Below are 25,883 nucleotides of genomic sequence, written 5' to 3' on the forward strand. Positions count from 1 at the left end.
GCAGGTTTCAGGACAGCCAGCAGGGTTTTGGGGTGATGACAGGCTGCACTCTGGGATGTAGGATGGTCCGCATGGCCTGTGTGTGGAGGAGTCGAACCCAGAAGTCCAGGGATGGGTGTGGGATGAGCCTCTGGGCTCTCAGCCTGCCATGTGGCTATGTCTCTGCAGGGGTCGGTTTGGCCAGGTCCACAGGTGCACAGAGAAGTCCACAGGCCTCCCACTGGCCGCCAAGATCATCAAAGTGAAGAGTGCCAAGGACCGGGTGAGGCATCTGCGTGGGCCAGGTCCCTGTGGCCAGCCTCAGGATTCCTTTCCTTCCCTTAGGGCCCCCAGGCTCCCATGCTGAGCTGGAAATGCTACTTATTCCTGCTCTTTTCCTGGATTCCCACCCTCCAGTCAGGAAGTCCCCTTCACAGCCCTGGGTCCAGACCCACCCACCATGCACAGGTGTCCAGGCACAGCTCTGTAGAGCTGCCTGTGGGGCCTGGGGCAAGAAGGTCCTGTCCTTGTTGGGCCTTAGGTTTCCTGGCTGTGAGATGAGTGGGTCACACTCAGGCCCTTTGTGTTGTAGAATCTGGTTTGGGTGTTGAGTCAGGGAGACCTGGTGTGAGAATAGGAAATAAGGAAGGATGAAGAGTTCTGTGTCTGTCTTGGGAGGTCAGCTGGCTCCTCTTCCTGACTCATTTGCTTGGAAATCCCTCTGTCCTCTGGTTCCCCTAAGGAGGACGTGAAGAATGAGATCAACATCATGAACCAGCTCAGCCACGTGAACTTGATCCAGCTCTATGACGCCTTCGAGAGCAAGCACAGCTGCACCCTCGTCATGGAGTAGTGAGTATCAGAGGTGGGGCGGCCGCCTCGGCTCAAGCCAGGGCTCAGTGCTGGGGCTTAGAGCCTTCATTCGAGGCAAAGCCCTCTCTGTCCTTTCCCCTTCCTGGCACGTCCAGGGTCGTGTCATCCTGTCTTCTCTGGCTTGGCTATTTGACCTCCAATATGGAATGTGGAGGACAAAGCAACTTTGTCACAAACCAGTGGCCAGTGAGCCTGATTTGACCTGCAGGTATATGTATGTCAATTGACCTATACTGTTTTCAGTAATTTTTTGAAAATTAAATTAAATTGAAACTTTTTTTAGAGATAAGGTCTTACTCTGTCGCCCAGGCTGGAGTGCAGTGGTGTGATCACAGCTCACTGCAGCCTTGAACTCCCAGACTCCAGTGATCCTCCCACTGTAGCCTCCCATGAAGCTGTGACCACAGGCATGTGCCACAATGCCCAGCTAATTTTTAAATTTTTTTGTAGAGATGAGGTCTTGGTATGTCGCGCAGGCTGGTCTTGAACTCCTAAACTCAAGCAATACTCCTGCCTCAGCTTCCCAAAGTGCTGGGATTACAGGTGTGAGCCACCACACTCTGCCTGTTTTTAGTAATGTGGAATTTGTTGTTAACCATTGGAAATTAGGAAGCTTCACATTAAAACCTAGATATCTGGCTTTCCTTGAAAACATAAAAGATGTAGTAAATGCTGGGCCTGCCTTTCCAGGTGGAAATGTGTGTGGGAGCTCCCAGGGGTTGCCATTTGTATACAGGGTGACCAGGTTTCCTTTGCCGCAATCCCCACCACTCCCAACCGCCCCAGCGCTGGGGCCAAGAGCTCAGAGGCTGTTCATATTTGTGCTTGTGTTGCTGTCTTCCTTACAGGCCGAGCTGAAGAGAGTAAAACGTTTGTCATGTCATGTCCTTATTGAAAGTGGAAAAAGAAAAGATAAAGCAAAAGACCATGTGTCTTCAGAACATGTTTGCTTCATGTGTGGCCTTATTGGCCCATTTAGGCTTATGCCACAAAGGTGTGAGTTGGCCTCCATAGGCGAATGAGATCGCAGCCCTGGTCAGGATCATCCAGAGTGTGCCTGGATCATCAACACTGATGGCCATCCCCTCTTCCCTTTGACCTGTCACTTCCTTTTTACCACCCCTAATCTTTGCTGGGAGTGGACTGGAGCAAAGGTCCCAATAAAACCCCAATGGCAGGCCTGGCAGGGTGGCTCACGCCTGTAATCCCAGCACTTTGAGAGGCCAAGGTGGATCATGTGAGGTCAGGAGTTCGAGACAAACCTGACCAACATGGTGAAACCCTGTCTCTATTAAAAATACAAAAATTAGCCAGGTGTGGTGGTGAGCACCTATAATCCCAGCTACTCGGAAAGCTGAGGCGGGAGAATCACTTGAACCCAGGAGACAGAGGTTGCAGTGAGCAGAGATCGTGCCGCTGCACTCCAGCCTGGGCGACAGGGTGAGACTCTGTCTAAAAACAAAACACACAAAAAACCCAAGGGCAGTGGCAGCAGCCCTGTGACCCATGGGGTGTGACGGCGGGCCTACCCGGGCTGGCCTCTTTTGGCCCTGTGATGACAGTGGACAAGCCCTGAAGAGCCTTTGCTTAGGCTGGTGCCTGCCTCTCCCTTTGCTCTGGCAGCGTGGACGGGGGTGAGCTCTTTGACCGGATCACAGACGAGAAGTACCACCTGACTGAGCTGGATGTGGTCCTGTTCACCAGGCAGATCTGCGAGGGCGTGCATTACCTGCACCAGCACTACATCCTGCACCTGGACCTCAAGGTGGGTTCTGCCTTGGGCATGCGGTAGGGGCCCCTGGTGCCCTAGCCCCTGGCGTGCTCTCCCCATTGAGAGCTCTGTCCACAGACAGTCCCGGCTTCCATTCCTGGCTCTCTGTCATTTTGTAGTTCTGGAGTCTGGGACAGGCCACTCTTGCTGCCTCTTGGGGCTGTAGTTCTTCCATCTGGATAATTGTACCTCTTTAAGTATTATTTGAAGATTAAGTGAAACAATGAGCTTTTCTTCTTTAAAAATACCTTTGAGATTAGTTTTTTTAAAAGTTCAAAAGGGAACATAGGCTTTTGGTAACAAATATAGACAACAGAGTAGTGTGTAAAATACACAGTGAAAGTTCTTCCCGCCAGGCCCCCGTGCTGAAGGGACTTCTCTGTGAGCAAGCTGGCATGACTCACAGACACACAAAAGGAGATCCTACGATGCATTCTTCCCTCCCTCCCCCCACCCTCTTTCTTTTCTTTCTTTCTCTCTCTTTTCTTTCTTTCTCTCTTTTCTTTTCTTTCTCTTTCTTTCTTTTTTCTTTCTTTCTTTCTCTTTCTTTCTCTCTCACTTTCTTTTTCTTTCTCTCTTTTCTCTCTCTCTCTCCTCTGTCTTCTCTCCTCTCTCCTCTCTTTCTTTTTTGGAGACAGGGCCTCTCTCTGTTGCCCAGGCTGGAGTGCAGTGGTGCCATCATAGCTCACTGCAGCCTGGACCTCCCAGGCTTAAGTGATCCTCAGTCTCCCAAGTAGCCAGGACTACAGGCGCGTGCCACTACACTCGGCTAATTTTTGTGTTTTATATAGAGACAAGGATTCACCATGTTGCCCAGGCTAGTCTTGAACTCCTGGACTCAAGCAATCCTGCCTCAGCCTCCCAAAGTGCTGGGATTACAGGCGTGAGCCACCACATCTGGCCCAGATGGCTGCAAATGCCATTAATTCATTCCTTTTTATGGCTGAGTAGTATGTGGTACTGGCATAAAAATAGGCGCATAGACCAATGGAACATAATTGAGAACCCAGAAATAAACCCTAATACTTACAGCCAACTGACTGACAAAGCAAACAAAAACATCAAGTGAGGAAATGACACCCTATTCAACAAATGGTGCTGGGATAATTGGCTAGCCACATGTAGGAAAATGAAACTGGATCCTCATCTCTCACCTTATACAAAAATCAACTCAAGATGGATCAAGGACTTAAATCCAAGGCCTGAAACTAAAAATTCTAGAAGATAACATTGGAAAAACCCTTCTAGACATTGGCTTAGGCAAGGATTTCATGAGCAAGAACCCAAAAGCAAATGCAATAAAAACCAAATGTTTAAAGAAGAATTAACACCTTTACAAATTCCTCCAAAAATAGAAGAGGAGAGAACGCTTCCTTCTCATTTTATGAGTCTAATCTTATCCTGATACCAAAATCAATGACATCACAAGGAAAGAGGGCGACAGACCAAAATCCCTTATGGATATAGATGCAAAAATTCTCAATAAAATGTTAGCAAACTGAATAAAACATATAAAAAGGATTATATACATGACAAAGTGGAATTTATCCCAAGAATGCAAGATTGGTTTAACATATGAAAATCAACCTAATGTGCCATATTAATAGAATAAAGGATGAAATCGTGTCATTATTTTAATAGATGTAGAAAAAATAATTGACAAAATCCAAAAATTTTTCATGATGAAAATAATAAACAAATGAGGAACAGAACTTCCTCAACCTGATAAAGGCCACCTGTGAAAAATCCACAGCTAACACTATAGTTTGTAGTAGGAGACTGAATGTTTTCTCCTTACAATCAGGAATAAGACAAGGATATCTGTTCTTGCCACTTGTATTAAACATTTTACTGGAGGCTATCACTAGGGCAATTAGGCAAGAAAATAAATAAAAGACATTCAGACTGGGAAGGAAGTAAAACTGTCTCTATTTACAGATGACATGCTCTTGTATATAAAAAATCTTAAAGAGAGGAAACTATTAGGATTAATAAATTCATCAAGGTTGCAGTGTACAAGACAAATATACAAAAATCAGTTGTATTTCTAAATACTGGGACTGAACAATCTGTAAATAAAATCAAGAAAATAATTTCATTTGTGACAGTATCAAAAGAGTAAAATACTTAGAAAAAAATTAACAAAATAAGTGCAAGACATTCTCTGAAAACTACAACAAAATGTTAAGATAATTCAAAGACCTAAATAAATGGAAAGGCATCCCATGGTCATGGATTGGAAAATATAATATTGTTAAGGTGACAATACTCCCCCATTGATCTACAGGTTCAACATAATCCTTATCAAAGTCATAGCTGGCTTCTTTCCAGATATTAATGAAATCCTAAAATTCAGATGGGAATTCAAGGGACCTGGAATAACAAAAACAATCTTGAAAAAGAACAAATTTGGAGGACTAACTTTTCCCAATTTCAAAATTTCCTACAATGCTACAGAAACCAAAACAGTGTATTACTGATGTAAGGTTAGATATGTGCATCAAATTAATACACCTGAGAGTCTAGAAATAAACCATTACATTTATGGTCAATTGATTTGTGACAAAGATGCCATGACAATTCAATGGGAAAATTATAGTCTTTTCAACAATTGTGCTGGGACCTCATGCTAGGGAGCTACATGTAAAAGAATGAAGTTGGACCCTTACCTCACACCATATACAAGAATTAATTCAAAATGGATTGTAGACTTAAATGTAAGAGCTAAAACTATAAAATTGTTAGAAGAAAACATAGTAATAGATTCTTATGACCTTGGATTAGGCAATGGTTTCTTAGATACAACACTAAAAACATAATTTAAAAAAAGAGATAAATTAGACTTCATCAAAATGAAAAAAATCTCATACTTCAAAGGATACCATGAGAAAAGTAAAATAATAGCTCACAGAATGGGAAAAAATATTTCCAAATCATATATCAGATAAAGGATTTGTATCTATAACATATAACAAACTCTTATAACTCAACAATAGAAAGAAATAACCCAATTAAAAAATGGTCAAAGGATTTGAATAGATATTTATCCAATGAAAACATACAATTGCCACTAAGCACATGAAGTGATTCTCAGCATCATTAGTCACTAGGGAATTGTAAATCAAAATCAGAATGAGATACTATTTCATATCCACTAGACTGACTACAATAAAAAGTAAAAATGACAGACAATAAAAAGTGTTAAAGGCTGGGCACGGTGGCTCATGCCTGTAATCCCAGCACTTTGGGAGGCCAAGGCAGGCAGATCACCTGAGGTCTGGAGTTTGAGACCAGCCTGACCAACATGGAGAAGCCCTGTATCTACTAAAAATACAAAATTATCTGGGTGTCATGGCACATGCCTGTAATCCCAGCAGGAGAATCACTTGAACCCGGGAGGCGGAGGTTGCAGTGAGCAGAATCAAGGCACTGCACTCCAGCCTGGGCGACAAGAGCGAAACCCCATCTCAAAAAAAAAAAAAAAAGAAAAAAAAGCATTAGCTAGGATATGGGAAAATTGGAACCCTCATACATTGCTGGTGGGGTTGTAAAATGTGCATTCACTTTTTAGAAAGTTTGGCAGTTCCTAAAAATGCTAAACATAGAATTACCATATAACCCAGCAATTTTACTCCCAGCTATACCCCTAAGAGAATTAAAACATAAGTTGACACAAAAACTTGTACACAAATGGTTTTAGCAGCATTATTTATAATAGCCAAAAGTGTAAACAACCCAGATACTCATTAATTTTATTAGTTAATGGATAAACGAAATATGGTCTTATCCATACAGTGGAATATTATTTAGCCATGAAAAGGAATGAAGTGCTGATACCTGCTACACAGCACGGATAAACCTTGAAAACATTCTGGTAAGTGAAAGAAATCAGACACGAAAGGCCATATGTTTTATGATTCCATTTATATGAAATGTCCAGAATAGGCAAATCCACAGAGAAAGAGAATACATTAATGATTGCCATGGGGTGGGAAGTGAGGGGAGAATGGACAAGGACTGATGATGGGTATTTTTTTTTTTTTTTGAGATGATGAAAATGTTCCAAAATTAGATAGTGATATCATTACACAACTCTGTGAATATACTAAAAATCATTGAATTGCACACTTTAAAATGATGAGTTCTGGATGGGCGAGATGGCTCACGCCTGTGATCCCAGTACTTTGGGAGGCTGAGGCAGGCAGATCACCTGAGGTCGGGAGTTTGAGACCAGCCTGGCCAACATGGTGAAACCCCATCTCAACTAAAAATACAAACAAATTTGCTAGGCGTGGTGGCCCACACCTGTAATCCCAGCTACTCGGGAGGCTGAGGCAGGAGAATCACTTGAACTTGGGAGGCAGAGGTTGCAGTGAGCCAAGATCATTGTCACTGCCCTCCAGCCTGGGCGACAAGAGTGAAATGCTGTCCCCACCCCCACCCCAAAAAAGGTGAGTTTTATGGTAAAAATCAGTATTATTTGTATTACTTATAATGTTATAAAATTTAAGTTCACCTGTTTCTTTTGACCTTTTTAAATGTGCATACTAGAAAACTTTAAATTACTATATGTGTGGCTCACGTTATATTTTTATTGGACAGTGTTATTCTAGATCTTATATAGAAGACAGAGATTTTTAAACACCATTCTCTCGCACCTATCTGAGGAATTGTACAACCCCATTGTAACATAAATAACAATGAAAACTTCTGTTGGGAGAAACAGTAGCTGACATTTGCTTTGGAAACTGTAAAGTGTTTCATGCATGTTATGTCATTTTATCCTCACACCCTCTGGGGGGACAGACATGAAGAGGTTATTACACCCGTTTTACATATGGAGACATTGAGTCTTCAGGAATGGAGAGGGACTCATCTCGGGCTACAGAACCAGGTAATGAGCCCCTGGGCCTCAGGCACTGGACGCTGGGTCTGCAAGTCCTGTCTCTCATAAGCCCTACATCTTCACTCAGCTTCTGTCCTCAAGCCCCCAACACACATACCCCCAAATTTGTCATGCATGAGCAGCGAGCATCCTTCCAGACTCCCTCAGGGCCTCAGAGCTGATCCAAATGCCATAAGAGGAGAGGCGTGCCAAGGCTGCCACCCTCATGCCATGGGCCACAGCTGTCACTGCAGAATGGCAGGTGGACATTCAGCAGCTCTGCTCTCCTTAACCAACCGGTGATGCTTTGGTCTCACCCCAGAGGTTCTGATGTAATTGGTCAGGATTGAGGCCTGGACACTGGGACTTTTTCTTTTTTTTAAATTCTCTTAGCATTCCAGTATAATATTGGCATTTTAAAAGCTCCCCTGATGATTCCAATGTACAGCCAGTGTTGGAAACCCAGCCCCAAACCAGTAGTCCCATACAAGCAGCACATGGGCCAATTATACATCACAGAGGTATTCTGTTGGGCTCTGAGACGTGAGTTTAGATTTCATTTAGTTGTTAACATTTAAAAGCATGGAATTTTCACATAAAAACCTGAATTCCTAGCTGGGAATGGTGGCTCACGCCTGTAGTCTCAGCCCTTTGGGAGGCTGAGGCTGGAGGATCTCTTGAGCCCAGGAATTCAAGACAAGCCTAGGCAACATGGTGAGACCCCATCTCTGTTTTTTTAATTAAAAACAAAACTGACCAAACAAAAAACCCCTGAATTCCCAGCTTCTCTTGAGGACTGAGAAACTCTGGCATTGTGCCTGCACTCCTACGTGGTGACCAGTGTCTGGGACTGGGTAGTGCTGTCCCTTTACACAGGCTGGGAGCCTCCAGTTCCCCACACTCCACACCAATCCTTATTGTCTCACCAGCCCCTTCATGTATTTCCATTATCTATCCAGCCCTTGCAGGGCTGCCCTGAGCCATTCATGTCCCTTGAAGGCTGGAAAACAGAGGCCTATAGACAAGTGTGGCAGCTGCAGACCTCCTCAGCTATTGCTTGGACTAAGCAGACTTCTTTCTTTCCCAGCCGGAGAACATATTGTGCGTCAATCAGACAGGACACCAAATTAAGATCATTGACTTTGGGCTGGCCAGAAGGTAAGGGGGTTTTATGTAGATACCTTAACAAAATTCCTTGGGACTCTTTGTGGCTCTCTGGGTATGGTTACTTCTGACCCAGCTAATGCCTGAGTTTTGGAACTGATGCAAGAAAGCTCTTGTGCACAGAAGCTGGTGGCCTTTGACTTGCAGGCAGGCCTTGTTGCTCTTGCATGGGCTGGCTTTGTGCTGTGGGCTGTGCTTCTTCCTAAAAGGCTATGGAATTAACTGAACTTCACTCCACCTGTCTGAGAAGAGAGGAGAGTGATGGTGAAGGGGGCTGTTGAGCGAGGTGCTGGGCTGCTCAGTTCTGTGGGTTCCCCAGGCATCCTGGGGCCAGGAGGTGCTGGGCTATGCAATGCATCTGTCACCATCCCTGCCCTCCAGGAAATGACCAGGTTAAATACAAAAAGCGAGTATGTGACAGTGTTGGGTGGTGCCATGGGTAGGTGTTTCTGTAACCACTCAGGACTGGTTTACATCTTGGTGAAATGGTGATATAATACATTACCTGCTTGCATGGGGGTTGTTATGAGGGTTAAATGAGAAAATAGACAGTGTGGACCCATCCTATCGGGGAGGTTAGGTTCTCAAGTTTCAGGGCATAAAGTAAACATTGTAGGCCCAGCACAGTGGCTAATGCCTGTAATCCCAACACTTTTGGAAGGCCAAGGAGGGAGGATCTCTTGACCCCAGGAGTTCGAGACCAGCCTGGGCAACATAGCAAGACCTCATCTCTACGAAAAATACAAAAATTAGCCCAGCATGGTGGTGAGCACCTGTAGTCTCAGCTACTTGGGAGGCTGAGGTGGGAGGATCACTTGAGCCTGCAGTGAGCCAAAATCACACCATTACACTCCAGGCTGGGCAGTAGAGCTAGACCCTGTCTAAAAATAAATAAATAATAAATAAACATTGTATATTATTTTTTATTATTATTATTATTTTGAGATGGAGTCTTGCTCTGTTACCCAGACTGGAGTGCAGTGGTGCAATCTCTGTTCACTACAACCTCTGCCTCCTGGATTCTAGCAATTCACCTGCCTTAGCCTCCCAAGTAGCTGGGATTACAGGTTCCCGCCACCACACGCCAATCTTTGTATTTTTAATAGAAATGGGGTTTCACTAAGTGGGTCAGACTGGTCTCAAACTCCTGACCTCAAGCGATCCTCCTGCCTCAGACTCCCGAAGTGCTGGGATTACAGGCGTGAGTCACCACATCAGGCCCATTGTATATGATGTTAAAAATCTCATAGTCTCTTAAAATGCCTGAAGCCTAGTGCAGTGTGGCTAATGTTGCTGTGTAGCCCAGGGGTGCCACACTACCCATGGCACCACCCAACACTGTCACATACTCACTTTTTGTATTTAAACTGGTCATTTCCTGGAGGGCAGAGGTGGTGACAGATGCATCGCATAGCCCAGCATGTCCCGGCCCTAGGAGGCCTGGGGAACCCACAGAACGGAGCAGCCCAGCACCCCACTCAGCGGCCCCCTTCACCATCACCCTACTCTCTTCACAGATAGGTGCTGTGAAGTCCAGTCACATGTGTGCTGAGTACTGTGCGCCTGGAGAGCTCCTGCCCACGGCAGGCGTGCCCAGTGGTGTGGGTTCTTGGCAGTGGTAGTAGCAGACCCTTGGCATTTGGGAAGGCTTCCCCTAAACCTTCAGGCATCCTCAGTTCGTAAACATGGCAGTAGTTGTATGCCCAGCTTCCAGGATTGTTCCAGGATTCTGTTTCCTCCAAGAATGACATTTCTCTGGGAATCACATATCTTTTTGTTTTTTGAGACCGAGTCTCATGCCGTCACCCAGGCTGGTGTGCAGTGGCACGATCTCAGCTCACTGCAACCTCTGTCTCCTGGATTCAAGCAATTCTCTTGCTTCTGCTTCCCAAGTAGCTGGGATTACAGGTGGCCACCACCACGCCCAGCTAATTTTTGTATTTTTAGTAGAGATGGGGCTTCACCATGTTGGCCAGGGTGGTCTCGATCTCTTGACATCGTGATCCGCCTGCCTGGCCTCCCAAAGTGCTGGGATTATAGGTATGAGCCACCACGGCAGGCCGAATCATATATCTTCTAGGTAGGTCTTTCAGCTGCAGCTGAATTTTCAACTCTTCTGGAAGCTCCTTCTCTCTCCTAATGGCTGGCTGTTTTCTTTTTCTTTTTCTTCTTCTTCTTTTTCTTTCAGACAGAGTCTTGCTCTGTCACCCAGGCTGGAGTGCAGTGGTGCAACCTTGGCTCACTGCAACCTCCGCCTCCTGGGTTCAAACAATTTTTCTGCCTCAGCCTCCCAAGTAGCTGGAACTGCAGGCACCCGCCACCATGCCTGGCTAATTTTTGTATTTTTAGTAGAGACAGGGTTTCACCATGTTGGCCAGGCTGGTCTTGAACTCCTGACTTCAAGTGATCCGCCCGCCTCAGCCTCCCAGAGTGCTGGGATTACAGGCGTAAGCCACCACGCCTGGCCCTGATGGCTGTTTTCCATGCAGAAGTAGTTTTGTTATTTAATGGCCACGCAGTACCCTCCACTACATCCACGAGTGGAAGGAAACACAGCATCGCCCCTGGATGCAGAGCCGCGTGCCTGAGCTCAGCTCTGCCTTCCAGTGCCTGCCTCCCAAGCAGCACCTACAGCCTCAGTGCTGGTCTTCCTGGTCACTCCTCCACTGGTTGAAGTGTAAATGTTACCCATTTGCAGTGTGATGATGCATTTTCAGTGCCCCATATGCTGCTAGTGTAACCCCAGGAGGAATTTCACATCATCCCAGGAGGCCTTCAGGGTCTCTATCACACAGTGTATTGTAGTTCATGAACAGAAAAAAATCACATTCAATCTATCATGTTAGCAAATTGCTTAGTATTTTCCCTGATAATGTGCTATAAAATTCAGATGCCTTCCACATGCTTGCACGTTGTATACACTAGGGCAGTGTTTCTCAACCTATTTCATTATCACTGTCTGCCCTGTAGTGAGCCCTTTTTGACTTTATTTCCCCAATCACCTAGTCCCCCTATGCCATGAAATTTAATACCACTGATGTACTGTGTATCTGTTTATGTGCTGCGGCCCTTTGGAGAGCCACAAACCATTGCAATAGCTAAGGGTGTTTTGTCCCCCAAGAACCAATGTTTGTCCCCCATGGGGCAATATTGTCTTCACTGAGAATGCACACGCTGGTGTATGCAGTACACTCTCAAATACCTAATGGCCTGCTGCCAAATGAGCATTTGCAGGGACACATTGTGAACACTGAGAAAGAAGCAATCACTGGATGCCCCTGGAATCAGGGAAGGCTTTTCTGAGCGGTTGGCAGGGACTGGTGGACAGGATTTGCTGTCTGCAGGCAATGCTGCTATGCTGGCAAATGCTTCAGCACCAGCCTGGGGGAGTGGGGAGTGAGAGCGGATGGGTTTGATTTGTAATCTTTGCCAGTGTTTGCTAATTACATGCTACCAAGATGATATCACTGAAGGTGGAGTTGGAAGGAGAGGCACTCAGGACTCCCGTGTACCTGACAGCCAGCTCTAGTGCAGCACTACCTGGAGGGGAGGTGGGGGGGGCCCTGTGAGTTATGGGCTGAGAACAGGGTGCATGCCGTGTATGTGTGGGCCTGTCAGGGGAACATACAGTGGAAGATGAGGGCACTAATGGGGAATCCTGAATGCGAGGCTCACACGTCTGAACATTATCCTATAGGCCACAGTCTTACGTGGTGGGGAGGTGAAAAGGGCTATAGGTCAATTTACCAAAAATTAGTCAAGCCAAAAGCCTCCATGCTGAGTGGCTGTTTGGGGAAAAACTCTCAAATTGTATTTCCTCTGCTCTCACACCACAGCAAACAACACTGAAGACTTCTGTGATCAAAAGCGGGCAGGTGGGTTCCCTACTAGCGAGCAGTGGATGCCAGCTGGGTGTCCTGCAGTTCAGTTCTGACATCCCCTACCGGGAGATAGCTTCAGATCCCACAGGTTGAGGGCTCAGTCCTCAAGGATACCCCTCTTCACCCAGACACTGGTCACAAGTGCAGGCCTCTGGAGCTTCTGATGGAATGTCTTCATGTTGGGGTTCCTAAGACCCCCTCTTTGGGTTTGCTTAATTTGCCGGAATGGCTCAAATAACTCAAGGAAATACTTACTTACATTTACCTGTTTATATTACAAAGAATACAGGTGAAGAGGGGCATAGGGCAAGGTATGGCGGAAGGGGCATGGAGCTTCCATGCCTTCCCTGGGTGCCCCCCCCTCCAGGAATCTCCCCGTGTTCAGCCATCGGGAAGTTCTCCAACTCTGTCCTCTTGGGGTTTTATGGAGGCATCAATACATAGGCATGATTGACAATGACATAGAAAGGTGATTGGACAAAAAGCCCATGATCTAAACCCAGCAAGGCCTGTCTTTTTCTTAGCCTCTGTTTGTGAAGACAAAGGAAATGCTAATTTCTCCCGAATACAAACTATTGAAAATAAAGTTGGTTTTCAGCAGGGACATGGCTCCTGGTGCAGTGGAGGCACATATTTGTACAATTCTCCGATATCAGGACCTCCAGCAAGAGGGACCAGGGTTATCCCAGGCCAGGCAGTGAGAGCCATCAGTGCATCTAAATAGTGACATGTCCAGGGTTAAGGCTGGAGACACAATGGAAATTATCTTAAACATGTTGGGAGTCCCCTGACTCCCAGTCCAGTGCTCAGACTAGAGTCAGAGCACAAAAGATCCCATTTCATCAGATCCTTTGACAGAGTAAGAGGATGCCTTCCCCAAGCCCTGTGAGGATACGGTCTCCTATTTGACTTTATGGCCATAGATAGACTTGTGCTAAGAATATGAAGAGACCATTTTGATGGATATTTTGACAGCTTTGGGGTGAATGTATCAGTTAGCTATTGCTGCAATACTGCTGTGTAACAAACCACCCCAAAACCAGAGGCTTAACATGACAGTAATTTATTCCCATCCATACATTTGTGATTTAGCTGGGGGAGTGGTACGCTGGATGCAACTTTAACTAGTACTTACTGTATTAGCTCATGATAAGGAGTTTTGTAATCCAGTTGTTAAACACAGCCATTAGTAAGAATTAAATTCTATAAGTTTACAAACAAAGAAATTAAAATAGAAGATACTAAATATTCAGACTCCATTGCTTCCTAACTATGCTGCTGTGCTCTGTGCTTGAGGTTGCTTCTGCCCATCATGTCTCTATGGTGGAAATACTTGAGGGGGGTGCCGCTGTGCAGCTCTTCCCACCTTCGTTCAGTGATGCCATGATAATACCTTGACATTGACCATGGTGAAATTGGTATCTACACCACAGAAATTGCAAATGCTACAAATTGGGGCTTTAAAACAACAACAAAAACAGATAGATGATTGTGAAGCATTTACCCACATACCCCTGACTGGGAGTCGCTGATCTAGACTGGGCACAGTTGGGCTTGCATCCAGGGTGCAGGTCAGTGAGGGTGAGTCTGCTCCGTGTGCCGTCGTTCTCATGGTGATGGTGAAGGAGAAAGAGGACAAGTTCTGATGGCCTAGGTTGGCATGGGCCCACTGTCAGTGGGGTGGGGGGTGATATATTACACCTCTTGTGGAGGGAACTACAAAGTCACATGACACGAGGTGTGGCTGTGGGGCACGATGAGGCACTGGGAACAGTAATGCAACCTGGGAGAGTGGCTTTGGGGTCTTCTCCTTGAGGGGAAGGCTGTTCCCTTAGTTGGAGTTCAGCTCCTGATCCTTGAGTCCTGGGTCAGCTGCTGGGCAGGGGAGGGGCAGGTGCCAGAGGAGCGCTTGCCCCCCTAGGCCCAGGCCTTCAACCCCCAGCACCTTGCTGCTCTTTCACTGGATGGGCTCAGCTGTGTTGGCACTGCGTCTTTGTCTGCCTGGCTCTCAGCAAATTTGGAGGAGAGGAGACTGCTCTCTGAAAGCTGATTTAAAGGAAGCAGGGCATATTGGCAGAATATTCATTTTATTTATTTTATTATTGTTATTCTCAATTGCCTCATCTATAAAATGGGGACAATAATCCTACATATTTCATAGGGCTATTGGGAGGAGGGAAAGAGATGCTACGCATGTATAAAACTTTTAGCATAGTATCTGGCAAATAAAGTGCCCATGAAATTTTAGCTAGAGACTCTTTTTCTTCAAGAGTGATTCTAAAACACACTGTTTGCCCCCCTTTCCCACTCAACCATCGACTCTCTTCCTAGCCTTAAACTTCGTGTCCAGAACTTTTTCTAATTTTTTATTTTTGGAATTGTGGTAAAAAAAATACATAACATAAAAGTTACCACCCCCAGCACTTTGGGAGGCCGAGGCGGGCGGATCACAAGGTCAGGAGATCGAGACCACGGTGAAACCCCGTCTCTACTAAAAAATACAAAAAATTAGCCGGGCGTGGTGGCGGGCGCCTGTAGTCCCAGCTACTCGGAGAGGCTGAGGCAGGAGAATGGCGTGAACCCGGGAGGCGGAGCTTGCAGTGAGCCGAGATTGCGCCACTGCACTCCAGCCTGGGCGAAAGAGCAAGACTCCGTCTCAAAAAAAAAAAAAAAAAAAAAAAAAAGTTACCACCTAGTGTCCATCAGTGGATAAAAAATCTGGGGTGTATATATGCAGACAAATACTGTTCAGCTTCAAAAGATAAGGGAATCCTGTCATTTGCAGCAACATGGATGAGGATGACCCTGTAGGGCATTATGTTAGGTGAAATAAGCCAGGCTCAGAAAGACAAGTACCACGTGATCTCACTTAGGTGTGGAATCTAAAAAAGACAAACTCTTACAGGCAGAGAGTTGGATGGTGGTTACCGAAGGCAGGGCAGGTGGCACCGGGGAGATGTCGGCCAAAGGATACAATATTTCACTTAGAAAGGAGGAATAAATTCAAGAGAGCCATTGTACTACATGGTGATTATAGTTAATGTATTGTATACTTCAGAATTGCCAAGAGAATAGATTTTAAGTGTTCTCACCGCAAAAAATAAGTATGTGAGGTAATACTTATGTTAATTAGCTTGATTTAGCCATCCTACAATGTACACATGTATCAAAGCATCATATATACCGGCTGGGTGTAGTGGCTCATGCGTGTAATCCAGCACTTTGGGAGGCCCAGACAGGCGGATTTTTTGAGCTCAGGAGTTTGAGACCAGCCTGGGCAACATGGTGAAACCTCATCTCTACAAAAAAATACAAAAAATTAGTCAGATGTGGTGGCATGTGCCTGTAGCCCCAGATACTTAGGAGGCTGAGGTGAGAGAGTTGCTTGAGCCTGGGAGGCAGAGGTTGCAGTGAGCCGAGATCTTATCACTGCACTCCAGCCTGGGTGACAGAGTGAGACCCTGTCTCAAAAAAGGAAAAAAAAAAGGCATCATATATACCATAAATATATACAATTAGTACATTCACATTGTTGTGCAGCCAATCTCCAGAACTTTTTCATCTTGCAGAACTGAAATTCTATACTCATTAAATAATAACTTCCCATTTTCCGCCTGCCCCAACTCCTTCCTAATTTCTGTTTCTATAAATTTGACTATTGAAAGAAGCAAATGCCTGGAGGAGGAAGACTGTAGTTTTCTGATTCTATCGCTGACTTAGAAAAGCCTGAAGTTTGGGGCCTGGGATCTGATTATTCCCCAGTAATTCACAGGTGTAATGTGAGTGTGGGGTCCAGGCCATATGGCTGATGGGAAGTGGGGAAAGTCTGCATCCCTCCAGAAATGAGCCCCAGCACCACATCTCCCAGGCCTCACCCCATGGTTCTTTGTACCCTCCCCTCCTCCCCAGGTACAAGCCTCGAGAGAAGCTGAAGGTGAACTTCGGCACTCCTGAGTTCCTGGCCCCAGAAGTCGTCAACTATGAGTTTGTCTCATTCCCCACAGACATGTGGAGTGTGGGAGTCATCACCTACATGCTGTGAGTGCTTAGCACCCTGGCTCTAAAGTGGGGATGGGGGTCATTTGTCTTCCTTTGGGTAATCTTAGAAGCAAAATTTTGAGCACAAGTAATCTATTTGGGAAGTAACCCCAGGAAACCCCAATGGAGGAATAGGGTAGTGAGATGGGGAAGGAAAGGAGCCAGGGAAGGGTAGGTTATCAAGCCAGTTACCGTATTTACAAGGCAGTCATATTTCCAAGTTATCATTTTAGTAGGTTAATATTGAAAAAATTGAGATGTGCTGATATTATTCCCTGGAACAAAGGTCTAAAGGCCTGTTTCTCAGTGAGGAAGGCCTACTTGGGCTTCAGCAGCTGTATCAAAGTTATGGGTTGAGCTGGGCATGGTGGCTTATGCCTGTAATCGCAGCATTTTGGGAGGCCAAGGTGGGAGGATTGCTTGAGCCAAAGAGTTCAAGACCATCCGGGGCAACATAGGGAGACCCTGTCTCTACCAAAACCAAAAAAAATTAGCTGGGCATGGTGGTGCGTACCTATTGTCCCAGTTACTAGGGAGACTGAGGTGGGAGGATTGCTTGAGCCTGCAGTGAGCCATGATCATGCCATTGCATTCCAGCCTGAGTGACAGAGCAAGACCATGTCTCAAAAAATAATAATAATAATAAAGTTATGGCTTGAGCCATTGCATTTTTTGGTACTGAGACATAAAAGTAATAACTGAAAATAACAAAGGTATTCATGACCCAGGAGTAAGGCCCGATTGTGGGCAACTGGAGTTTCATTCTGCTGGGGAACTCCAGAATCCATCATGGAATACCCCCTAAGAGTTATTTCATCTAGGAGGTATTTATATGCTAACTCTTATCAGTTATTCCTTGTGGACTAATGGAGATGGGGTGGAATTGATTTCCTGATACTTCTGGGTGGGTAAAGCAAGCTTCAGCTGGAGAGAAAGACCTCTAGCAAAGACATGCAGGTGCTTTGGTAAAAATGGAGGTGGATCATGCCTATAATCCTAGCACTTTGGGAGGCTGTGGCGGGAGGATTGCCTGAGCCCAGGAGTTTGAGGCTGCGGTGAGCTATGATTGCACCATAGCACTCCAGCCTGGGTGACAGAATGAGGCCCTGTTTAAAGACAAAACAAAATAAAAACCCAAATGAGGCTGGAGTGCACCGAAGGGGTAAGGGGATGGGGGGCAGCGCAGGATACCCTTTGTGGCATCATTGAACCTCTGTGCTCTCTGTTTTCTTCTCTGTCCAGCTGTGGACTTCCCGTAGCTGCTTCCTCAGAGGTAAAGTCATGTTTTACTTCTGGTCTCCTGATTATTGTGTAACTGCTATGCACTGTCCCTGCACTCAGATATGGGAGCTGCCCCAGGCTGGGGAAGTTCAGATCCCTAAGGCTGGCCGTCAGGGTGTCCTGATTCTCTACCCTCCCTCAAGCGGGAGCCTAATAAAGCCCGTTTTCCTTTGGCTTGGGGCCTGGGTAGCATCTAAATAAGCCTGGCTGTCTCAAGGACATGGAAGGCTGTTTCTATTTCTAAAATTAAATCAATGTGTACTTGATAACTGGGCATACCAAGTTGGGCCCTAATTTTACTCTTTACTTCAGGAATGAGGTGGAAAGAGGTGAGCACAAGAGGGGACTTACTCCAAAAATTCTTCTTGCCTCCGAATTTTAAATCCTTCCACTTCCTCCCTTTAATGAACACACTAGACTCCATCCGGTGGAGAAGTAGTGGAGGTGCTTTTCTTTTGAACCCTCTTGGTTCTGGCTAGGTCCACTTGAACTCTGTAAGCTTCTCTATTCTGCCGATGCATGTTGGCAAATGTGGCCTCCACCTACTGATGGTCCTTTCTCTCTTCTATAGACTCAGTGGCTTGTCCTCATTTCTAGGGGAAACAGATGCAGAGACCATGAATTTCATTGTAAACTGTAGCTGAGATTTTGATGCTGACACCTTTGAACGGCTCTCGGAGGAGACCAAGGACTTTGTTTCCCGGTTGCTGTTCAAAGAGAAGAGGTACCTTTCATTGCTTGTCACTCATGGGCCCTTCTGATGGGGATCCCAGGTCTGGGAGCTGGGCAGGACTGCTGACCATGAAGGTCCTTCTTCCTGTGGACAAACTCCATTCAAGATTTCTTAGTTTGCTACTTCTTTGGAAAAATAAGGGGAACAGAGAAAGGGACAGGAAATCAATGAAACAACAAACAAGTAGGGGCATAAAATATAGTTTTAGAAAGAAGCATATGTAGATTGGTCCTGCAAGTTATCAGTTGTCATAGGCTAAGGTTGAAAAAAAGAACTGAGATATGCAGATGTTATTTCCAGAATAAAGATCTGAATACCTTGTTTCTTGGTGAAGAAGATCTATTTAGGCTTCAGCATCTATATCAAAGTCATGGGTCAAGCCATTTGAGTTTTGTGATACTCAGAATAAGGTAATAACTAGACATAACCAAAGGTATTAACAACCCAAGGCTAAGGCCCAAGAGTCTGGGCTCTAAGACAGCTTGTGTTTCCCTGACTTTTACAATTTTGTTTCTTTCTGACTGTGAAAAGTTATGTGAGAGGAAAAAAAATTCTAAGTCAGATGAACAAGTTGCCTTCATACTCTGGAAGGAGAAATGAGCTTCCTTCAAATTTCCTGTTCTTTTGCTTCTTTAAGAGCAATTCCAGGCATAGCTAGCCTTCCTACTGCCCTGCCTCAACTTCTCAGCCCGCTCTGGGAGGTGGTTCCTCCCAGAATCACTGGAATATGTTCCCGCTTATAGAGGTCAGAGAACATTTTGCTGACAACCTTCTGGCACTTTGAAGGAAGGGAATTTTAGACACAAGGAGTTCCCTTTTTGGTACATGGCATGAATCTGCCTAAATGATTAATCCGTTCCACTGACTCAGGCTTCCTACCCAATTGAACAGATTTATGGATGAGAAAAGGCAACTCCAACTAAAAGTCTTAACTGCTCTTTGATTTCACAGCTGCAGAATGAGTGCCACACAGTGCCTGAAACACGAGTGGCTGAATAATTTGCCTGCCAAAGCTTCAAGATCCAAAGCTCGTCTCAAATCCCAACTACTGCTGCAGAAATACATAGCTCAAAGAAAATGGAAGGTATTTGGTTTTTCTCTTAGTAAAGGTGGAATTTGTCATCCTAATCTGTCCTTGGAAAAAACTGCAGCTAAGTTTTCTTTTCTTTTCTTTTTTTTCTTCTTTTTGGGTTTGTTTTTATAGACAGGGTCTTGCTCTGTTGCCCAGGCTGGAGTATAGTGGCATGATGATGACTCACTGTAACCTTAAATTCCTGGGTTCAAGCAATCCTCCCACCTCAGCCTCCTAAGTAGCTGGGACTACAGGCATGTACCACCATGCCTTGCTAACTTTTCTATTTTTTGCACAGACAGGGTCTTGTTAAGTTGCCTAGGATGGTCTTGAACTCCTGACCTCAAGCAATCCTGCCTCAGCCTCCCAAAGTGCTGGCATTACAGGCATGAGCCATTGCACCCAGCCTGTAGCCAAGTTTTTACTTACATTTTGATTCTAAACAGAAAGATTATTTGGGGGAAAAATCTCTCTCATGTCAAAAGCTGCTAGCTTGATTTAAAAATGTCACAGAGCAAAAATAACTGGCATAAAACTTACATTTGGTTTGTGCTTATATGGACACTTGAAGTGACAGAATGAAGCTTAAGTGTATGTTCTCAGTGGCAATCACAGTGAAGCTCCTGAACTAACTGCTTAGAACTTGAGGCCTGATTCTTCCACATTTCAGAAATGGGATATAAGAAAGGCCTGTTGTAAACAATTCTCTTGTTTACAACAGAATTCTTTAGTACCATGGACATAAAACCTATCTTAAAAGCAGTTGTGATCCAGGGAAGTGGCTTCCAACAATTTAATATGGACTTAGATCCTCACTGGGGATCCAAAAGCATAAACAAAACCCTTTATGTATGGAGCCAGTACACAAGAATACCAATACATGTACACACATACCGGGAAACACACACACACACACAACAAAAATTTGACTCAGGCGTGGTAGCCTGCACCTATAGGCCCAGCTATTCGGGAGGCTGAGTAGGGAGGATCACTTGAGTTCAGGAGTTTGAGGCTGCAGTGAGCCGTGATCACACCAGTGTACTCCAGCCTGGGTGACAGAGGGAGACTCCCATCTCTGTTTTAAAAAAAAATCACAACATTTTCTCTAACAGAGTATGATATATTCTGATATTTTCTATTCTGTGCCACTTGGTTTTATTTTTTAAACGCTGTTCACAACCCACCAATTTGATTTCATGACCCACTGCTTGGTTGTGAATCACAATTTGAAAAACACTGTTCTGTCAAAGCATGATGTAGGCTGATAAAAAATAAAAATAAGACACTGTTCTAGGGTGCTCCATTTTTCATGTGAAAAGGGCAGGATAAACCTGGGTAACACAGTGAGACCATATCTTTACAAACAAGACAAAAATTAGCCAGTCGTGGTGGTGGTTGCCTGTAGTCCCAGCTACTTGGGAGGCTGAGGTGGGAGGATTGCTTGAGCCCAGGAGGTAGAGGTTGCAGTGAGCCAAGATCACGCCACTGCACTCCAGCCTGGGCAACAGAGCCAGACCTCATCCCCACCCCCCAGCCCCTCCCCAAAAAAAGAAAAAAAAGGGGGCAGGATGATGTATCTTCCCACTTCATATTTACTCCCAACATGCCCCTGAAAGTCATGTGACTATTCCATAATTATTTTACAAACTTGTCTCCCCTTTAGGTTATCAGATTTAAACCAACCCCAGTGGCTGGACTCACTTAAATCCTTTTATTGTTTCTTCATAAAGCCACTGGTCTAAAATATATGCTTTTTCTTTTCTTTTCTTTTCTTCTCTCCTTGCCTCAAGAAACATTTCTATGCGGTGACTGCTGCCAACAGGTTAAAGAAATTTCCAACTTCTCCCTAATCTTCAACTCTGCTGCTCCAATGGGTCCAGAAATTACTGACGCCAGTGGTGAAGTGAAGAGATGACTCAAACATTTAAATAATTTGGTTTTTGTATTATTGATTCCACTTATTTTGTAAAAATAGTTATGGCTGCTGCCTTCCTTGTGGATGAAAAGTGGCTGTAAAGAAGCTTCCTAAGAACGTTTTTTTCCTGCCTTGTAAGATCACTACGTGTGAAATGCTCTGTGTACCTTTCAAATATACCTACTTTTGGTGGTAAGTGTAAGGATGCTTTAGGTAGGTACTTTGCATCTGTCAAATTTAAATTCTAAACTCACACTGATTAAAGAACTCAGTAGACTACTTTGCAGGGGCCATGTTATTCAGTATTATCTCCTCCAGTACAAAGAATTCCTAGAATTTTGATTTCCTCAGGTGTGAGCTGACATTTTATTGTACTACCCCATTCTCGTGTCAAGCCATGTGGATTTAGGACAGTGATCTTCAAACTTGCTTTAACTTATGCTCCCTTTTGAGAATCAGCATCACTTGAAATGTCAAAATATGTCAACTGTCATAGCCAAATCAGAGAAGTGATCATTTTGAGTGTACTTTTTAAATCTCCACACACCTCCACCTCTCTCCTAATTCTGCCCTGTCTTAACCCCTCTGTCTTGGTTATAAATTTCTGGTCTTGTAAGTCTGGAAGCTGATAGGCAATTTATGAAAGAGATAAGAATGTAATGAGGTTCAGCTTTTGGAGAAACACAGAAATGATACATCCTGAGACATAAAGGAAAGCTGCTGCTCTTCTGCTGCCTCAGGCTGTAGCACTCTCAGTGTTGTCACTCTACACGTACACTTCCTATATATATGTACAGTTGACCTTTGAACAGGGTTTGAATTGCACAGTCAACTTATACATGGATTTTCTTCCACCTTTGCCACCCCTGAGACAGCAACACCATGCTCTCCTCTTCATCCCACTCTGCAGCCTACTCAACAGGAAGATGATGAAGATGAACACCTTTATGATGATCCACTTTCACTTAATGAATAGTAAACATATGTTCTCCTCCTTATGATTTTAGTAACTTTTCTCTAGCTTACTTTATTGTAAGAATACAGTATATAAGCCGGGTGCGGTGGCTCATGCCCATAATCCCAGCACTTTGGGAGACTGAGGCAGGCAGATCACTTGAGGTCAGGAGTTCAAGACCAGCCTGGCCAACACAGTGAAACCCTGTCTCTACTAAAAATACAAAAATTAGTGGGGCGGGGTGGCAGATGCCTGTAATGTCAGCTACTCAGGAGGCTGAGGCAGGAGAATTGCTTGAACCCAGGAGGCAGAGTTTGCAGTGAGCCAAGATTGCACCACTGCACTTCAGCCTAGGCAACAAAGCAAGACTCCGTCTCAAAAAAAAAAAAAAAAGAGAATACAGTATATGTATACACACACACACACACACACATACACGTATGTGTGTATGGGTGTTAATTGACTGTTTATATTATTGATAGGGCTTCCAGTCAACATTAGGCTATTAGTAGTTAAGTTTTTGGGGAGACAAAAGTTATACTCAGATTTTCGACTGCAAGGGGGTAGGTACTCCTGGCCCTCACATTGTTCAAAGGTCCACTGTACATTTAAACACTTTTCTATATGCATTAGAGTAGCCCTGTCATCCCTTCACTGAAATCATACTGTTCTCAACATGGCAAGCAACTAACACTTTTTTTGTTTTTTTGAGACAGGGTCTCACTCTGTTGCCCAGGCTGCAGTGCAGTGGTGTGATCTTGGCTCACTGCAGCCTCCGCCTCCTGGGCTCAGGTGATCATGAGTAGCTGGGACTATAGGTGCCCGCTACTACACCCAGCTAATTTTTGTATTTTTAGTGGAGACAGGGTTTTGCTGTGTTGAGCTCAAGCGATCCACCTGCCCCAGCCTCGCAAAGTGCTGGGATTATAGGTGTGAGCCACCACACCAAGCTTCAACTAATACATTTACGAACTTGAATACATGTATATTTAGATACTTTACCAACTTGTAAAATGGTTAAAAGGAGTACTTTATTATTAAAAAATACACAATCTTTTAAATTTCCTTCCTTCTACATGATTTTTGTGCTATTCCCATTTTTTTCTCAGGTGAGCAGCTTTAGTTTTTTTTTTTTTTTTTTGAGAGAGTCTTCCTCTGTCACCCAGGCTGGAGTGCACTGGTGTGTTCTTGGCTCATTGCAACCTCTGCCTCCCAGGTTCAAGTGATCTTGTGCTTCAGCCTCCCAAGTAGCTGGGATTACAGGCGTGTGCTGCCACGCCCAGCTAATTTTTGTATTTTTAGTAGAGATGGGGTTTTGCCATGTTGGCCAGGCTGGTCTCGAACTCTTGACCTCAGGTTATCCACCTGTCTTGGCCTCCCAAAGAGCTGGGAATATAGGCGTGAGCCACGGTGCTCGGCCTCAGGTGAGCAGCTTTAGTCGATGTTGTGAATTTTAGATTTTAATTAGACACGCAACAGTTTCACCACCTTTCAGGATTTTTGTCTCATAACAGAGGCTCTTGTTTTTTGACAGAGAGGTAGGCAGGTGGAGAGGTTATCCTGCTGCTGCAGTTCTCAAGTTGTTACGTTTCCTCTGGAAGGCTAACCCTTGTTGGGAACTAACAGTTTCAGTACCAGCAAGTCTAGGCCTCCTCCAAGTTGGTCAGCTGAAGAATGAACATCAGAAGACATAGCTGCTGGAAGTTGTCCTTTGATGAGACAGTGAGTGATTTAGCAAAATGTCTTATTTTTTAAATGTCTGTTATCTTTCTTTAAAAGGTTTTTTGAGGGCAGCCTCCAGAAGGAGCTAGAGAGTATATTTTATAGTTCTATTGTGGTTCATACCCTGTTTTGGACTTAAGATTCTGGAGAATGCTATGAAACATCTCCCCAGAAAAAGGTAGTTAATTACCATATCTAGAGCAGCACTGCCCAACAAAAATATAGTACAGGCTATACACATAATTAAAACATTTCTAGTAACTTCTCTAACAAAACCCATTGAAAGTCAATTTTAATAATTTATGTAACTTAGTGTATCAAAAATATTTCAATATGTAATCAATATAAAATTGAGATATTTTACCAGCTACTAGGGAGGCTGAGGCCAGAGAATTGCTTGAACCCAGGAGGTAGAGGTTGCAGTGAGCCAAGATCACACCATTGAACTCCAGCCTGGGCGACCAGAGCAAAACTCCGTCTCAAAAAAAAGAGGTATTTTATATTCTTTTTCTCATACTAAGTCTCCAAAATTTGGTATATTTTACACTTAAAAACACATGTCAAGGCTGGGCATGGTGGCTCACATCTGTAATCCCAGCACTTTGGGAGGCCAAGGTGGGCAGATTGCTGGCCAACATGGTAAAACCCCATCTCTAAAAATACAAAAATTAGCTGGGCGTGGTGGCGCACACCTGTAATCCCAGCTACTTGGGAGGCTAAGGCACAAGAATCACTTAAACAGGAGGCGGGGGTTGCAGTGAGCTGAGATCACACCACTGCACTCCAGCCTGGGTGGAAGAGCAAAACTTTGTCCCCACCCCCCACATACAAAAAAAACCTGTCAATTCAGATGCTAGGTTTTCATCAGACGTACTTAATCTGTATTTAGATTTCTTAAAACTTACTGTGGAAAATGTACTTACATACTCAAGTTGTTTGAAACATAACTCACAGTTTTCCAATAACTGAAGTATCCACTTTTACATGTATTAAAATTAAATTAGAAATTCAGTTCTGCAGTCGCACTAGCCACATTTTAAGTGCTTAATAGCCACATGTGGTTAGTGCATCGATATTGGACTAAGTAGATCTAGAGAGAATCCTGTATCTACCAATTTTAATTTTTTTCCCTTAATGCTGTTATTCCTTACCCAGAGAAACAATTTCCCTCCAAAGTTCCTTTGAGGGGTCTGTTTAGGCCAGGCCCACACAAGTGAGCTATGTGGATTTTAGCATCCTTGATTTGAAATTTGAGGTTTTATGAAGCTTGAGTTTTTCTGGATATTTTTAGTACTTTGCTGGTGTGTACTTAGCTCAAATATTTGATTGCAGCTGTGTTGGGTCAACTATTTCTAATGGGACTTTTCCATTTGCATGTACAGTCACTGGAAACTGCTGGGCAGAGAAACTCTAAAAGGTAGTTGGGGCCCACTTTTTCCACCTGTCAGATTGGTGAAGAATTGCTAAGAGTGTGGGGAAAATGGCATTCTCCCACTTTTGATGGATATGTATCCAAATAAAAGTCATGCCCATGCTTTCATCCAGAAATTTTATTTCTAGAAATTTATCCTTCCGTACTTGAACAATTGTATAGAGATTTATGCAAAATGATGT

General features: G+C 44.5%; 1 pseudogene; it reads left to right on the forward strand.

The window, feature by feature from the left end:
* Window positions 1-721: 721 nt before the first annotated feature.
* Window positions 722-25,883, forward strand: part of LOC129489888 (vacuolar protein sorting-associated protein 35-like) — a 74,062-nt pseudogene continuing 48,900 nt past the window's right edge.

Source organism: Symphalangus syndactylus, chromosome 9 (genome assembly GCF_028878055.3).
Source record: "Symphalangus syndactylus isolate Jambi chromosome 9, NHGRI_mSymSyn1-v2.1_pri, whole genome shotgun sequence".
NCBI lineage: Eukaryota > Metazoa > Chordata > Mammalia > Primates > Hylobatidae > Symphalangus > Symphalangus syndactylus.